We start from the raw sequence: 17,594 nt of genomic DNA, 5'->3' as shown, positions 1-17,594 counted from the left end.
TTCCAAGATTTCTTATAAATGACTCAGGTGGAGGAAATATGCCTCATATTATAGCTCTGCCCTATAACAATATCTGCCCAACATAAAAATAAAAATGAGGAAGATGATAAAGCTTATTTCTTTCATCTGACCTTTGCTCTCCCACTTTCATATGCTTTGAATTAAGCTAAATTGCCAAGTAATTTCTCAAATAATTTTCCTCTAGAAATTCTACTTTAAGATACACACTAAACACATCTTTGAAAAGATTTCCCTGGTCCCAATTGATGGCTCCCTCTTCTAATGTCTAGTGACATAGTCTATGCATCTCTATTTCATTTGTAGCCTTCTGCTTTGATTACCATTGGTTTACAACTAATCTCCTAGTGTGTACTATCTTACACATGGGGGAACTCTAATAGTGAGCTTAATGATGCAGAAGTTGGAAATCAATGTAGAGTTGCCATATTTATAGCATTAATCAATATAAACAGTTCATAAACTCCAACACTAGTGTTGTTTCCTCCCAGTAAAGGAAAATCAGTTAACCATGGATGAAGAAAAGATCTCTGGGGAGAAGTAAGAAAAGAAGTCAACTCTGGAATTTTGGCATTTGAGCAATAGAGGTGAATGGGGTCTGAAATGAAAGAGAATATGGTAATACAGAAATGAATACAAAGATATATAAGCTTGATAGATATTGGAGGGAAGGACCTAGTGCTTACTGTAGACCCAATCTATGCCAGAAGTATTCAAGTTACAGCAGCTCAAAATCGGGGTTGGGGGGAGTGATATTATCCCTGCCAATTATCTGATCATGTCTCTTTCACACACTTCTGTTAGGTTTTTGCATTTTTGTTTTCAATTTTAAGATTTTCTTATCTACAAGGATTTTTTTTAAGTGAAAACTACCAAAAATCTTTTCAATAGCTTTTTTAATTTACAGGATATTATTCTTATATATAGTCATCCTATTGGGCAATAGAACACCAAAATTTATTCCTAATTATAATTTAGTACCTGTTTATCAACTTCTTCCCATCCCCTCCTCCACCCTACTCATCCAACCTCTGGAAAGCACTGTTCTCTCAACTTCTAGAGAATTTTTTTTTTTTTTTTTTTTTTTTTTTTTTTTTAAGATTCCACATAGAAGTGAGACCATTCAGTATTTGTCTTTCCATGCCTGGCTTATTTCACTCAACATGACAATCTTCACCTCTGTTTTGTTGCAAATGACAGAATTTTATCCTTTTTACAGTTGAATCATGATATACATTATTTTTAATGGTAAAAATTAATGGAATTCACTGACACTTCCATACATGAATGTACTATATACTGATGACATTCATTCTTAGTCAAAATTTCTCTAGTGTTTCTGTTTTAGTAAGATACTGGCTTTACAACTAACCAGTATCTCTTTTATCATGTTAAGAAAGAGCCACTTTATTCCAACTTTCTTGAATGTTTATATAATTAATCATTGAGTGTCATCATTAGCTTATCAATATCTATTAAGATAATCATATGATTTTTCCCCTAGTTTACCTGGGGTGGAGTACTGGGATTGGACCCAGAGGTACTTAACCACTAAGCTACATCCACAGCCATTTTTATTTTGAGAAAGAATCCAAGTTGTTAAGGGCCTCATTAAATTGCTCAGCCTCCCAAATTGCTGCAATTACAGGTATGCACCACCGTGCCCAACTTAGACATATTTTAAAAATTATATGCAACATTGGATTTCCTAATATTAGACCAGTCCTTTAATAAATTCCTCATTGTTATGGATATTCTTAATATGATATTGAATTTTATTTGCAATTATTTTTGCAACAATATTGATAAAGAAAGCAGGTCTTTGGTATCATCTTTTGTCCTGTATTTATAAGGATCAGGTATTAAGATTCTCAGAAATCAGATGATTATTCACAAACCAAATTGAATTTTTTCTTTTAATAGGTGGGTAAAATCTATTTATGCTAAGTGAAATGACTAATACATTCCATCCCAATAAGAGCAGAAGGCCCCAATTTCCCCACCAAGATTTCCCTTCAAATGCAAGCTGCTTGGTTTCTCCAAGATGTTGGACTAGAGGATGTCACATTCCTGGCTGCTCTGTGGCATGAAACCAAGAAAGCAGATAAGCAGCTTCTCAGCAAGGTGAAAGAGGGAGGGGGCATTATTGGGAATTAATACAGGATATTCAAAGCAGATCGGGGACTCAGAAATTCCCAGCACCACAGCCATTGGTGATGCCAGCCAGAGCAGTCCCCCCACCATGAGCAAAGTGAAGGAATAAGGGAATTAAAGGAACCTGCATTTATAGGAAGCCTGTGGCATGTCATAAATCATAAATCAAAGACACTGCCAGACTAACCTAAAAAGCGTGATGCACAAAAACGTTGTGCAGGAAAGAAGCCCTCTCTCTCAGCTGCCCTCAGAGGATAGAGGTAGGAGCCATTTTGCAGCCACAGAGTGAGGGCTGGCAGCTAGAGAAGCAGATTCCTGGCAAACCCTAGGTGGGCCTGAAATACAGGTCTGGCAAACACACACTGCATAATATGGGGTGTTCCAAGAGAAAAATCAAACATGGAGAGGTATTTATACAAGGGAATAAGGTCATGGAAACCCACCTGGCTCCCCCTTGAGTCTAGTGGATTGCAGGACCTGCTGGGAAAGACATGGCCGGCTGGGAATTCAAAAGGGCCAAGGCAGGAGTGTTGAGTTTGGAGACTGAACTCAAGAGACCAGAAAACACGGGGTCCACAGGTGATGGAGGGGAGTAAGGGCTACTCTAGCGCACAAGTGAAACCCAGGGGAGATAGCTAGGGTGCAGTCTCCCAGCATGGACTGGCAACTGGAGGTGCACCAATTTAAAATCTTTAAACCAACTGCCATTCAACAAAGATCCTGGAGCCTACTTAAGCCTAAACCCACCTCTAGGAGCTCCACTTATGGGATTTCATCTCACACTCCAGTGACCCCACCCCGAGAGTGAAGCAGACATCACTGCTCCACTTCATAAAACTGCACCTACCACTACACTCAGCAGGGAAGCCAGAAACCCCAATTTTTTTTTTTTAACTTTTCATAGTCTTTTTCTTCTTTTTAAATTTAATTGTGACATAAATGGTTCATGGACACTTATTTTTTATGTCACTTGTATCATGTTTGGAAGGCAGTTATTTTTCATAGATCAGTATTTTGAGGACTAAGATGTTTAATTAGTACATTGGTTTTGGATTTTTTTTTTTAATTTTTATGTTATGTATTTCTTTCTCACTTGTTTCCCTTGATTCTTTTTCTTCTGATAACAGCCAAATTCTATTGTTGTCTTTCACTCTTTAATTTGTTTTACTTCTATTTTCTACATCATAAACATTACATTCTATATTACTTCTGTATTCTCCCCGTTTACTAGTTGAAATTGTAAAAGGTTCCCAAATACTGTTTTTACTGTGGGCAATAACTGATCACATCATTTATGTTTGTAACAATTAACACTGCAGATATCATAGTAGGAACTATTTGGGTTAATACTATATATTGTTTATATTGTTTTTTGTTATTTGTTTATACCCCTAAACTAGAAACCTTCAGGAACACTGTAAGTCCACAGGATAGAAACTATACTGCCCCAGAACTATACTGTTGGATAGACACAGAAACACAAAAAAGCAAGAGAATAAATTGCCCCCCAACCCAAATACTTCAACAGAATCCAACACCACCACAGTGGAAGAAATGTTAGAGGGCTGGGAATGTGGCTCAGGCGGTAGCGCGCTCGTCTGGCATGCGTGCGGCCCGGGTTCGATCCTCAGCACCACATACCAACAAAAGATGTTGTGTCCGCCGAGAACTAAAAAATAAATATTAAAAATTGTCTCTCTCTCTCTCTCTCTCTCTCTCTCTCTCTCTCTCTCTCCCTCTCTCACTCTCTCTTTAAAAAAAAAAAGAAATGTTAGAGAAGGAGTTTAGAATGTTTATCGTTAAACTGATATGTCAGAAGTGAAATCAGAAAATACAGGAAGTGACAGATCTTTTCAATAAAGAGATACATTCTGAATAAAGCACAAATCCTCAAAATGAAGGAATCTATACACCAAATTAAAAATTTAATGGAAGAAAATCACTAACAGACTAGACCACTTGGAAAATGGAGTTTTTGGCAACCAAGTCATAATATTTAATCTTCAAAATAAATTTGACCATGGATAAAAGATGTTGAGACCACAAACAGAACTTCCAAGAAATATGGGATAACACGAAAAGACCTTAAACTTTATCAAGACAGATGAAAGTTCAGAGACACAAACCAAAGGCACACACAATCTTTTCAATCAAAGAATATTAGAATATTTCCCAAACTTTAAGAATGAAATCGAAAAATCAAATACAGGAGGCTTACAGGACCCCAAATATACATAATTAAAACAGATCTACACCAAACCACATAATTATGGAAATGCCTAACATACAGAATAAGGATAGAATTTTAAAGGCTGTGAGAGAAAAAGGACAGGTCACATTTAGAGAAAAAGACAGATCAACTGATTTCTCAAACCAGACCCTAAAAGCTAGGTGGTTTTGGAATAATGTATCCCAAGCTCTGAAAGAAAATGGATGCCAGCCAAGAGTACTATATCCAATAAAATCAAGCTCCAGAATCTATTATAAAAACATTCTATGATAAATAGAAAATTCACAACTAGAAAGCCTGCAACACAAAATATACTCAAAATATTTCATGAAGATAAAATGTAAAATAAAATTGAAAACTAGCAAAGGGATGAACTACTTTAGAATAGTCACAGAAGAAACTAATTCAAATAAAAAAAGAAATAAATAGCATGGAATAAAATGCAATTCTCACTAATAACATTGAATGAAAATGGCCTAAACTCAAAAGACAGCCTGACAGATTGGATTAAAAAACAAGACCCCAAAATATGCTGTCTCCAAGAGACTCACCTCATAGGCAAAGACATCCACAGACTGAAGGTAAAAGGATGGGAAAAAAAAACATCATGCACATGGATCTCATAAACCAGCAGGAGTTTCTATTATATCCAATAAAGTAGAATTCAAGTCAAAATTAATCAGAAGGGACGAAGAAGGCTATTTCATACTGCTTAAGGGAATATACATCAACAAGATAAAACAATCATAAATATACATAGATGCTCCGTTGTTTGGAGCATAAATATCAACCAAACCCTTCGATATTAAGAATCAAATAGACCACAATGATACTGTGTGACTTTAACATGATTCTCTTGGCATTGGATAAATCTTTCAAACAAAAACTAAAAAAATACAATTTTTAAATTAATAATTTAGATTTGACATATGTAGACTATTTCATCCATCAGTGACTAAATGCTATTCTCAGCAGCACAAAGATCCTTTTCTAAAATAGACCATTTTCAGTCACAAAGCAACGCTAAGCAAATACAAAAAAATAAAGATAATTCCTTGCATTCTATCAGATCATAATGGAATAAAATTAGAAATAAACAATAAAGTAAAAAATAGAAGCTACTCTAACACCTGGACACTAAATAATACACTATTGAATGACTAGTGGAGAGAAGAAATCAAGGGTGAAATAAAATATGTGAGGTTAATGAGAATAGTGACACAGCTTGTCAAAATCTGAGACACTATGAAGGCAATTCTAAAAGCAAAGTTCATTACATTGAGCTCATTCATTAAAAGAATAGAAAGTCAAATAAAAATTCTCATTACATCTCAAAGCCCTAGAAAAAGAACAAATAACACCAAAAAGCAGTAAAAGACATGAAATTATTAAAATCAGTAAAAAATGGAATAAAAACCCCTCTCACAATTTTTTAGAAAGTGAGTTATTTCAAAAAATAAAATTGATAAAAGTTTAGCCAAGCTAACAGGGAAAACCTCAAATTACTAAAATTTCTGATGAAAAGGAAATATCACCATGGACCCTACCAAAATTCAGACAATCATCAGAAACTATATTGAAAATGTATATTTCTTAATAATATAAATCTTGAAGACAAATTTTTAGAGACATAACTTACCCAAATTGAATTAGGAGGCCACAGAAAATTTAAACAGATCAATTTCAAGGAATGAAATTGAAGATTCCCTCAAAAGCCTACCAAGAAGGAAAAGCCCAGGACCGTACATTCTCAGCTTAGTTCTACCAGATCTTCAAAGAACACCACCAATCCTCCTCAAATTATTTCATGAAATAAAAAAGGAAGGAACCCTTCCAAACTCATTCTATGAGGCTAGTATCACCCCAATACCAAAACCAGACAAAACACATCAAGGAAAGAAAACTTCAGACCAATGTGATGAACAAGTGTTATAATTCTTAAAAAAAAAAAAATTGCATACAGAAACATATTTAAAAGATACTGCATCATGATCAAATGGGGTTCATCCCTAGGATGCAAAGTTGGTTCAATAAACAGAAATCAGTAAGTGTAATTCGGCACATCAATAAACTTAAAGATAAAAATCACATGATTATCTCAATAGATGCAGAAAAAGTATTTGACAAAATATAGCATCCATTCATGCTAAAAACACTAGAAAAACTAGGGATAATAGGAACATCTCAGCATTGTAAAAGCTACAAAATATTAAACCAAGGCCAACATCATTCTTACACGAGAAAATATGAAGGCATTTACTATAAAACCCAGAACACAACAGGGATGCCCTCTTTTACCACTTCTATTCAACATAGTCCTTAAATATCTAGCCAGAGCACTTAGGCAAAAGAAAGAAATTAAAGGGATATGAATAGTAAAACAAAAGCTCAAATTATCCCTATTTGCTGATGACTTAATTCTATATTTAGAAGACCTAAAAACCACCACCAGAAAATTTCTAGAACTCACAATTCAGCAAAGTAGAAGGATATAAGATTAACACCCATAAGTCAATTGCATTCCCATACATCAATAATGAATCAGATGAAAGAATTTAGGAAAACTATCCCACTCACAATAGCCTCAAAAAATAAGATACTTGGGAATCAAAGTCCTCGACAATGAACATTACAGAACAGTAAAGAAAGAAATTGAAGACCCTGGAATATGGAAAGATCTCCCATGCTCTTGGTAGGAAGAATGAATATTGTCAAAATAGGCACACTACCAAAAGTGTTATAAAGATTTAATGCAACTGCTATTAAAATCCCAATGATGTTCTTCATAGAAATATAACAAGCACTCACAAAATTTATTTGGAAAAATAAGAGTCCTGAATAGTCAAAGCAATCCTCAGCGAGAAAATGGAAGCAAGAGGCATCACAATACTAAAACTTCAATCATACTACAGGGCTATAGTATCAAAATGGCATTGTATTGGCACTAAAACAGACATGAAGACCAAGGGAATAAAACAGAAGGCACAGAGAAAACCCCACATAAATAGTTATCTTATACTAGACAGAGGCACAAAAAAACATGTTGGAGAAAATATAGCCTCTTCAACAAATGGTGCTTGGAAAACTGGAAACCAATGTGCAACACAATTAAACTTAACCTCTATCTCCTACATTGCATAAAACTCGACTCAAAGTGGATTAAAGACCTAGGCATTAGCTAGAGACCTTGTGTCTCCTAGAAGAAAATGTAAGATCAACACTCCATCATGTCAACTTAGGAACTGACTTCCTTATCAAGACTCCTAAAGTGCAAGAAGTGAAATCAATAATCAATAAATGAGATGGCATTATTCTAAAAAGCTTCTTTACAGCAAAGGAAACAATAGCATGTAGAGGGAGCCTACAGGAGAAAAATCTTTGCTACCTACACCTCAGAGAGCATTAATCTTCAGAATATATCAGGAATTCAAAAAACCTAACCCTCCAGCAAAACAAATAACCAGTTCAATAAGTGAACAAAAAACTGAACAAGCACTTCACAGGAGAAGAAATATGAATGGTAAACAAATATATTTTAACTTTTTAACATCTCTCACAATTAGAGAAATCCAAAGTAAAACTACACTGAGATTTCATTTTATTCTAGTCAGAATGGCAGTTATTAAAAATATAAGTAAATGTTGGTGAGGATGTGGGGGAAAAGGTTCACTCACACATTGCTGGTGGGACCGCAAGTTGGTATAACCACAATGGAAAGCAGTATGGAGACTCTTCAGAACACTTGGAATGGAACCACCATTTGACACAGCTATCCCACTCCTTTGTATATACCCAAAGGACTTAAAACCGGCATATGCAATGATGTAGCCACATCAATGTTTATAACAGCTCAATTCACAATAGCTAAGCTATGGAGCTAACCTAGGTGTCCTTCAACTGATGAATGGATAAAGAAACTGGTCTATATATACAATCGAATATTAGCCAAAAAGAAGATTGGCTTTATGACTTGTGCCAGTAAATGAATGGAACCAGGAGACGATCATGTCAAATGAAATAAGCCAATCCCCCCCAAAACAAAGGTCAAGTGTTCTAATATGTGATTGCTACCACACAAGTGGGGAAGAAGTAGTTCATCAGATTAGACAAAGGGGAATGAAGGAAAGGGAGGGAAATGGGAACAGGAAAGACTAGAATAAATCTGACATGACTCTCCTTTGTTTATATACGAATACACCAGTGAGACTCTACATCATGTACACATACAAGAATGGGATCCTAATTAGATTAAGTTAAACTCCATGTATGTGTAATGTGTCAAAATTCACTGTCATTTACATCTAAAAAGAATAAAAAATAAATAAACCCTGTCATCTTGAAATAAAAAAACCAAACAGAGGGGAGAAAAGCACAAACAGTTTGAAAGCACAAGCTGCTTTCAAATGATTGTTTCTAGCAATGACCATGTTCAGGAGCTACTAACTCCTCCCCAGGCTTTCCTGCCATGACCTGATCCCCAGGCACAACAGTTCTGTATTTGACCCACAACCTTCCTAGTGTGATGGTAGCGAGCAGCTACCTCTCCTAAGCACAGATGAGCCTAGTGCCACACACAAGCAGATCACCAGGTGAAGCGAAAACCAGGTGCTCAGAGTGGAACTGATGAGATGCATGCAGAAACCCTGAGACCATGGCAACTGCTGACTGTGCACACCTGCTTCAGTCCACCCTTTGCCTACCCTAAGCTTTGTTCCTCTCATGCTCAGCAAGCCATCCAGGACCCTAGCCCATGCACCCCTTTGTGCTCCAGCACAAGCCCCAGTGAAGTCTCTTTCAGAGGGTATTGCTTGCTGCTTCATGACTATATTCAATAAACAAAAGTTTAAAAAAAACAAAAACCCTCACATGAGCCTGTAACACTAGGACCTGAGAGCTGGTCACTCCAAGAGCTGGTGACATTTAAAAAAAATAAAAAATAAAAACAACCCAAACCCAAACACTATACTTCACCTTTTCATGATTTCTATCCCAAATTCAGCAAAAGAACCCCACTCTGATTGTTAACACCAACTGTGGGAAAATATTTATAGGTATTTTGTTACATTTCCTGGGGTTTTTCTTTTCATATGTGCATTCCTTGCTCATTTAAAAATTTTGAGGTATGTAGGAAGGCTTATCTGTACTTATACTTGTTTAATACCTTTAATTTCCAAGAATTCTTGGTTTGTTTTTGCCTTGACTACCTGGTACAGTTTTGTTATAACACTTTAATTCACACCTACTAATCACACAATAATAAGCTTATTTTATTTTCTTCCTTCCCTCTAACTTTTGTTATTTCTACATGTCACAACATGTAACATTTGCATTTTGGTCTTCAGTCCCAATTCTTAATTTAAAGGTTTTATACCTACATTTGCACACTTAAGTTTTCACCAGATTTTTAGAAGTTTTGGCCAAATCCTTTGGCTGGAATTTTTCAAGTCATCTCTTCATTGAATAAAGCACATCCTCTAGAACTGACAAAATTAATCCAATAATAAACACATCGTCATTTATTGTGTTACAGAACTCCTAATTTTTCTAGTTTCTTTTCCTTCAGCTAAATTGGTTGTGAAATACCAACTCTTTCTTTCCAATTCATGTCCTCTAGGAAAAAAATCTTAAATTCATGGTAACATCCTTTCATATTGAGTAACCCATTTGGAAACCATTAAAAGCAACAAAAATATACTTCATGTTTTAAGAAAAAAAATAGTTCCTCTGAAGACCTTTTTATAACATTCCCAGTGGAGTATTTAGATATAATCAGCATTTAATCCAATATTTGCTAAAACCTATAACCTTAATAAGGATTCTCAGTGCTGGCATCATCCCCAGTGGATTGCAATTCAGTTTATTCACTTGATGTCTTGACATTTAGTTGAACTATCTAACCAAAACGCCCAAAGCAAAAGAATAATTATATAAACACTTGGAGCAGAACAATTACAAAACAAGAGCAGTTAACCTTGAGAAGGGTTAGAGACCTAATCTGCATATGCATATCCTGAGGTTCAGGCACTGGTGGCCTTTCCCGTTTTATTATGTTCTTCCATTTTTGCATGTTGATTGGTTTTCTTTCATTAGATGCCATACAATATTTTTCTTAGGTGTCAACACTTATATACACATGTACATTAATTTTCAAAGTTATTCCCAGAAGCCTTAAACACAGGTACAATATTATACAACACTTTGGGAGCTCAACAGGGAAGAAATCCAAGGGAAAGTTGGTCTGGAATCAGGCCTTTGATGGCCCTGGGCCTTCGGTCTGCTGGATCATCAGACAATCTCTAGCACTAAACTGTAAATGTCTGGCAATTAACCTTTTTTCAATTCTTAATCCATTTCTTCAGCCTCAATGGAAACCTTTAAGAACGAGCAACTTCTCGGACCTATTTTCTCAGTATCCATTTCCATCCTTTTGCTGCCCCCCTCTATTCTGACTCAAACTATACATCATTTTTCTTAAACCCACTTAGGTACTTGACAGTTTGACTCAGTTCCCAAGGAGGACAGTCTTACTTGCCCCTACTTCAATTGCTTCAAAATACCACTCTTCTCAAAGGTAGACTACTTGAATCAACGGGAAGGCAAGGAAAGTTAAGGCAGTTAGATCAAACTAAAATTCTCTTTGTAAAACAAAAACTCTTGACACTAAGCAGGTGTTCTGTAGTCTAAGAAACTGAATAATAGATTTAGGAATAGAACATGTTGGGACATGAGAGTCTGTGCACAGGCAACAGAAATATCAAGAATGTGTGAACCAAGCTGTTAGGAGCCACAGCAAAAATATTGATACAGGCACCTTTGGGTTTAGTGACTGCCAGCCAGCAATTCACATTCATATGGTAATTGGACTCATGCTGTTCACCTGGGCCCGTTTCAGGACTCAGGTTACTCATGTCACTCTTGTAATGGGAGAGTTCCCATTGGTTGGGAAAGGATGGTAGGAGGGTGTTCCGGGGGAAGTGGAGGCCCCCCGGCTCAGGTAGAACACACGTGGTGGACCCACTTGTTAGGGGACGCACACGGCCTCTCACAAAATAAAACTTTGTCTCAGTTTGACTGGCTTGTGTTTTTGTGCCCAACCGGGTTGCAAGATTGCAAGCCCTTGTGCACTGACAGCCCAGCAGGGAAGCTCTCAGCAGGGGTGCGGCAGGAACGGGGCTCAGCCAGCCCTCTCCGGCCCGGGGCCGGGCAGCCTGCGGCACCAAGCAGGTTCATTTATCCCATTCACTTTATATGCCCTCTAATAAGGAAATCAGAGACACTTTTTTTTGCCTTTATAACCAAGAACTTCAGGGAAGATATATATGCACTTCATAGTCTTGGTGAGGTGGTTGGTGCACAAAAAGAACATAAGTGGGAATGAGCATGAATTGAGTCACTTAAGAAAAAATTTTTTAAACGCCGTAATTTCAAAGGTTCAAATTATGTGATCAATTTTTCCATGATGTGTGTTAAGGAATTCCTAAATTCCTGGGAGGAAGCATACAATAGTCATCTGCTAGTTTCTTCTTTGATGTTGATGTATCTTTTTCTAAAATAGCACAAATCTCCTATGTATAATTATCCTTAGAGTATTCTAATAGTCTGAATTCTAGCCATGTCTAGAGTACATGAAGAGAGGATAACAAGGGTATCTGGAGCTAAAATACTGTCTGGATCCACACAGGACAAGGTTTCAATGAAGTAGAAAGGACTGAATTTAGAATTAAAAAAAAGGCAGACCTATGATCCACCATGAGATGGAGAGGTTTTCTTTCATAAACAGACAGGTTGAAAGGATGTTAGGAAGCCTGAGGCCCCCGGGATATTAACTGGATAAATCTGTCATGACATTGTTCTCATCCTCAACAGCACTAGGTACTGGAGACTCAGAAATGAACAGATTCTTAGCAATAGTGACACATAATTAAATTGGAATGAGACTTGTACATAAACCAGAAAGACAGTTTATAAAATTTCCAGTGGATGTACAGAAGCCACGGAGGTTCAAGAGAGGAGCTACAAGGAGTGTGGGATCTGCTGCAAGGCTTACGTTGAGGCTGTGTTCCTATCTGGCAGCCCTGTCAACTCTTGAGCATGGCACTGAGCAGGAATACTGTGACAGGGTCACTCCTGCCAAAGTTGGACTCCTCTATGGGCAATGCATCCTAGATTCCTGCTGGTTTGGCAAATTGTTTCTCTGAACTGCACCAGTTTGAGGATCCTCCTACACGATCTTGCTTCTTTCCCCATCTCCTTTCACAAATGTGAGACCAGCATTACAGATTGAAGGTTCTTCCTGCTGCTGCTCTCTCCTTTGCACCTTTTATGGACATCACCCCCAATAGATCTCTTACACGGCTGGAGATCTCCCTTGGCATTTGCTTCTCAGAGCACTCCGCTGCCCCAGGATATCATTGCTTTCCTGGAACTAAGCTGCCTTATCTTTGGGGCCTTGCCCTTGTCTTATTATCACAGTATCAGGGAGCTCAGTGTGCTGAGTCTAGCAATAAGATGTTTAGTTTCTTAAACCCTATTTGAGTAGCCCTTTATAAAATGCTTGCAGTTCTCTTGGATTTACTGTATACCTTCCCCACTCTAAGGGCTTTACCTGGCTCACTCCTATTCACATTGCATGAGCAGATTAGTGATTTCTTCCAGGAAACCTTGATTAGACCTCACTCATTAACATGGGTGGCTCTATTTTGTTTCAAAAGATTGTGTATGTATCCCTTCTGTACCAATTATTCTCTATTACACAAAAATTGTATGACTATTATAAGCAGATACTGTATTTAACAGATATTTATATCCCCACAACTGAGCTCCAGGTTTGGCATTAACTAGGGCTCAATAAATGCATGATGTACAAGGGCTTCAGATTGTGAAATGATCACAGAATACTATCATTTATTAATTTTTCTAAAAACACCTTTTCATGTTAGATGAAAGATAAGAAACATTGTTTAAAATGCAAAGCCGAGCTAACAAAGAAGGGGAATTCCCAAAGATCAAGAATGAAAGGAGAGCTGAAAACCAGACATATGCACTGCTGATGCTATAGCAGTCCAGAGAGCCCTTGGTGAGCAGCGGAGATAGCAATCTTTGGTAAACTGGGATGGGATTCCAATGTCCACACCCAATAGGAGATGAGCCAGCATATAGAATTGGGATTGAGTTGCAATCCTTGAAGGACCACAATTTTAGCAAATGTTTTGACTTTAAATCCTTCCCAACTAGGGAAATCTGTTGGACTTTGGATTAAAAACAAAACCAAAATTCTCTGTAGGAGTTTAAAACACAGGCCTCCACTTCCTTTGGGTTTGCAATGCAAATATGCATTGCCCTATAAACTACCGAATTAATCTAAGAGTCAAGGTATCTTTAAAATGCTTGTCAAAGAGTACAAGTAAACTGCTCTGAAGGGACATGGTCTTCACCTGAGCTAGAGCTCCCCATGGGCAAATCCATGCTGTTATCTAAAATTACAAGACACAAAAGTTAACAGTCCACTATGGGCCAGAGTCAGCATAACTGAAGATTTTAGCTACCAGTATGGCAGCCTGAAAGAATAAAATACATATAAAATTATTAAATGTACTAAAGGAAGGATCAAAATCCTAAGCAAAGGATAATACACTGTAAAAATAATATATAAAAAAATTCAAAAGTATGATTCAGCTAATATGCAATATCTGGAATAGAATACAAAATGCTATTAAAGAAATAAAAGGAAAGTTGAAATTCTAATACAATAAGATGGTCTGTGAGTGTGTGGGTGTGTGAGAAATCAAAATAATGTCTCAAATTAAAAAAATAGAAACATTGAAACTCCAAAACAATGGACAGATTAATAGCAAATTAAATCGTTTAAGATCTGAACTGCAAAATGGATCTGAAGAAATCTAAAATGAAACAGAAGAGTTGGAAAATATAGAAATAAAAAGAAGCATGAAAGATAAATGAAGCCGGGTGTGGTGGTATAGGCCTGCAATCCCAGCAGCTTGAGGCTGAGGCAGGAGGATCATGAGTTCAAAGCCAGCCTCAGCAAAATCAAGGCACTAAGTAAGTAACTCAGTGAGACACTGACTCTAAATTAGAAAATAGGGCTGGGGATCCCTTGTAACCCCCCCCTAAAAAAAGATAAATGAGTAATTCTAATTTATGTCTAGAAGAAGTTCCAGAATGAGAAAATTGATAGTAATGGCAAGTTCAAGAAAGTAATGGTTGAAAGTAGTGGTCTAGAATGGAAAAAAAGATAAGAACCTTAAGATTCAGGAATCATTGTGGGTCCCAAGAAAAAGAAATAACCCTAACTCCACACCTAGACACAACATAGTGAAGCTGTAGAAAGCAAGTGGTAGAAGAAACTCTTGGAAGTAGCCAGGAAGTTTGGATACTTTAAAAATGAATAATAATTATACTAATAGATTTCTGTTCAAGAATAAAATCTCAGTGGAGTGAATTAAGAAAATAAATATGTAATTTAGGACAAAGATGACTAACAGGCTGTATTTTGTGTGCCATCTTCCATCTTATAGTTATGCCTCCCTGGGAGGATTTTAAAGTCCATTCAACCTAAGAGAAAACAATCTCAATTAGTGCCACTGGCAGGAAGAGGAAAGAATGTTTCAGCATGTGCTTGCCATCCTTCCAAGACCCAGACCAGTGATACTTTCCTGCAACACAGCAGAGAACTCTCTAGAAAACCAGAATACAGACCCTTTGTCTAGTGAGATCATTCAAGAATGAAACACATGCACAACATGCAGTTGCAAAGAGTTTTACTCAAACAAAATAGCAATTCTGATACTAACACTACTAAAAAGCAACTTCAAGAACAGCCCTGAGCCCCAGCACTTAGCACCCAGACGTGCCCTCCTCAAATAGGCAGGACTGAGGAATCCTTGTGGTATAGAGACTGAAGATAAAACTTGAGAGCCAAGACAAGACTGGCCCTCACTGCCTTTCTTGACAAAGGTCTAGCATTTACATGCATAGGTAGTCAAGCACAATTATCTTTGTTTTTGTAAAAGTGAACTTCAAATTAAGGAAGTAGATTTCATGATCACAATATTATAAAGTACATAACGCCCTTTGGAACCTTGGTCATATTTCCCATAAAAAATAGCTAATTAGCAATCAAGCTAACATAAAAGACAAAAAGGTTCATAGTCAATAATGAACCTGAAATCGAAGACATATCACTGAGCACTATCCCCTCTACATGTTGTCTTATCCCTGTGGAGATGTCCATGTACAATTCAAATGTGGAATGGAAGACCCAGGACTGCAAGACCAAAGACTTTTCCTCCAACCCTAGCTTTCCCACTATAGCAGGTCTCTCAGTGCTCCTGCACCTGGATGCTGAACCCCATGTAATACACAAACCCAGAAGAGCCTGTCAGAATAAAAGGCTCTGAAAACATCAGTGTGGGTTTTAGAGTTTTTATAAGGGCTCCTTTCTTGGAAGAGTGGCTTACTTGCAAGCTTAAAATAAATAAATAGAAGGTGACAAATCCAGAATACCAGAATACTTTTGTAAATTTTTTGTCCTCAAGAAATCAGTCTATTAAACAAATTCCAAAGCAAATTATATTGTTGAGATTGTTTACCATGAATCTTATGAAGCCCTGGGTTAAGCACTTTACACATAGGAGCTAGAAAAAGTAATACTATAAGCTAGAAGATTATTAGTATTTCCACCCATTTTATAGATAATAAGACTGAGCTTAGCAATGCTAAATAACTAGCAAGGGATGAAGGCAGGGTTTGACAAGACAAAGATGAAGTCTTTGCACTGTTGTGCAATAAGGCTTCCTGTCCAATCCTATTAAACTGTCAAGAAGAGGGATTATTCATAGGAATGGCAGAGAGGTTTCAACTCATGCCAATTCTAACCTAATGGTGGTTGTTTGATAAAGATCCCATGTTCTGTCAGGGCTCAGTGAAAAAGAAAGCTGTGATCATTTAGCAATGTCTGCCACTGATGAGAAGACGGCAGAGTATGTTTGCTGCAAATTTGCCATCTCTGGAATATTGAATTCTATGGAGACTTTCTATCTTTAATTCAAGTTAGAATTCTAAGAAAAATAACAGTGACAATTGCTGCCACTTCTGATTTATCTTTAATGGAAAGGCTCCCATCTGTGATATAAAACTTAAAAATGGAAAACAAGCTGCTAAATTGTTCTGAAGTCTGCATTGGTGAAAGTTAACCCCAAATACCATTGCTTCGAACATTCCATAATTATTTAATAAGGGAATAATATTCCAGCACCAGAGACAAAAAGAAGTGAGAAACTTTAAAAATAAATAAATAAGCCTTTGTAACTAACACAAACTGCCAAGAGTCATGAATTAGGCACTCAGATTAATAAATCCTAGTTTCCCATCGACCCAGGGAAACACACACAAAAATCACATTTGCCTAAATATATCCTCCCACTTATCACCAGACCAGGAACCACCAACACAATTTCATCTCTCACCTGGGTGGCAAATAGCCCCCTAGCTGGTCTCACCAATTCTACCTTTATCTTCTCCATTTTTAGTGCAGGTGCCAGAATGATGCTTTCAAAAATGTAAGTCAGATCCTGTCACTCTCAGTCCTCTGCTCCAAACCTTCCAACAGCATCCCATAATATTCAAAATCAATATCCATATGGTAGCCTAGGAGGCCATTTAACCTGCCCTTTCCTCCCATCTTCATCTCATGACCATCCTTGCCTCTCCACTGCAATGACAGGAGTCTTTCCTGTTCTGTAACCAAGGCAAGCATGCTCCCATCTGTGGTTCCCTCTGCCTAGAATGTTCTTCCAAACACTTTCCCAGCTCATTCTCCTACCTCCTTCCTCTCTCTTCTCCAATGCCATTTTCTCAATGAGACCTTTCTATTTAAAGCTGGGACCCCACACCCTCTGCCATCTCTCTGCTTTTTAAACCATATTTTACTCTGTATCACCTTTGACCCTCCTGTGCATGTCACATGTCCACTTTTTATCTTGCTTGTTCCCATTTTCCATGCCTCTACACCTTGCTTTAACTCCAGTGTCTAAACTATGGCTACTACACTGTGGGCACATCATAAACAGATGAATGGATGAATTAAGCACCAGAACCGTAAGTTTTATTTCCTGTGAAGTAAAGTAAAATTTTCCCCCCCCAAAAAAAAATTTTTTAACAGATCCAGAAGTAA

Source organism: Urocitellus parryii, chromosome 12, assembly GCF_045843805.1.
Source record: "Urocitellus parryii isolate mUroPar1 chromosome 12, mUroPar1.hap1, whole genome shotgun sequence".
Classification (NCBI taxonomy): domain Eukaryota; kingdom Metazoa; phylum Chordata; class Mammalia; order Rodentia; family Sciuridae; genus Urocitellus; species Urocitellus parryii.
Note: the sequence above shows the minus strand (reverse complement) of the source record.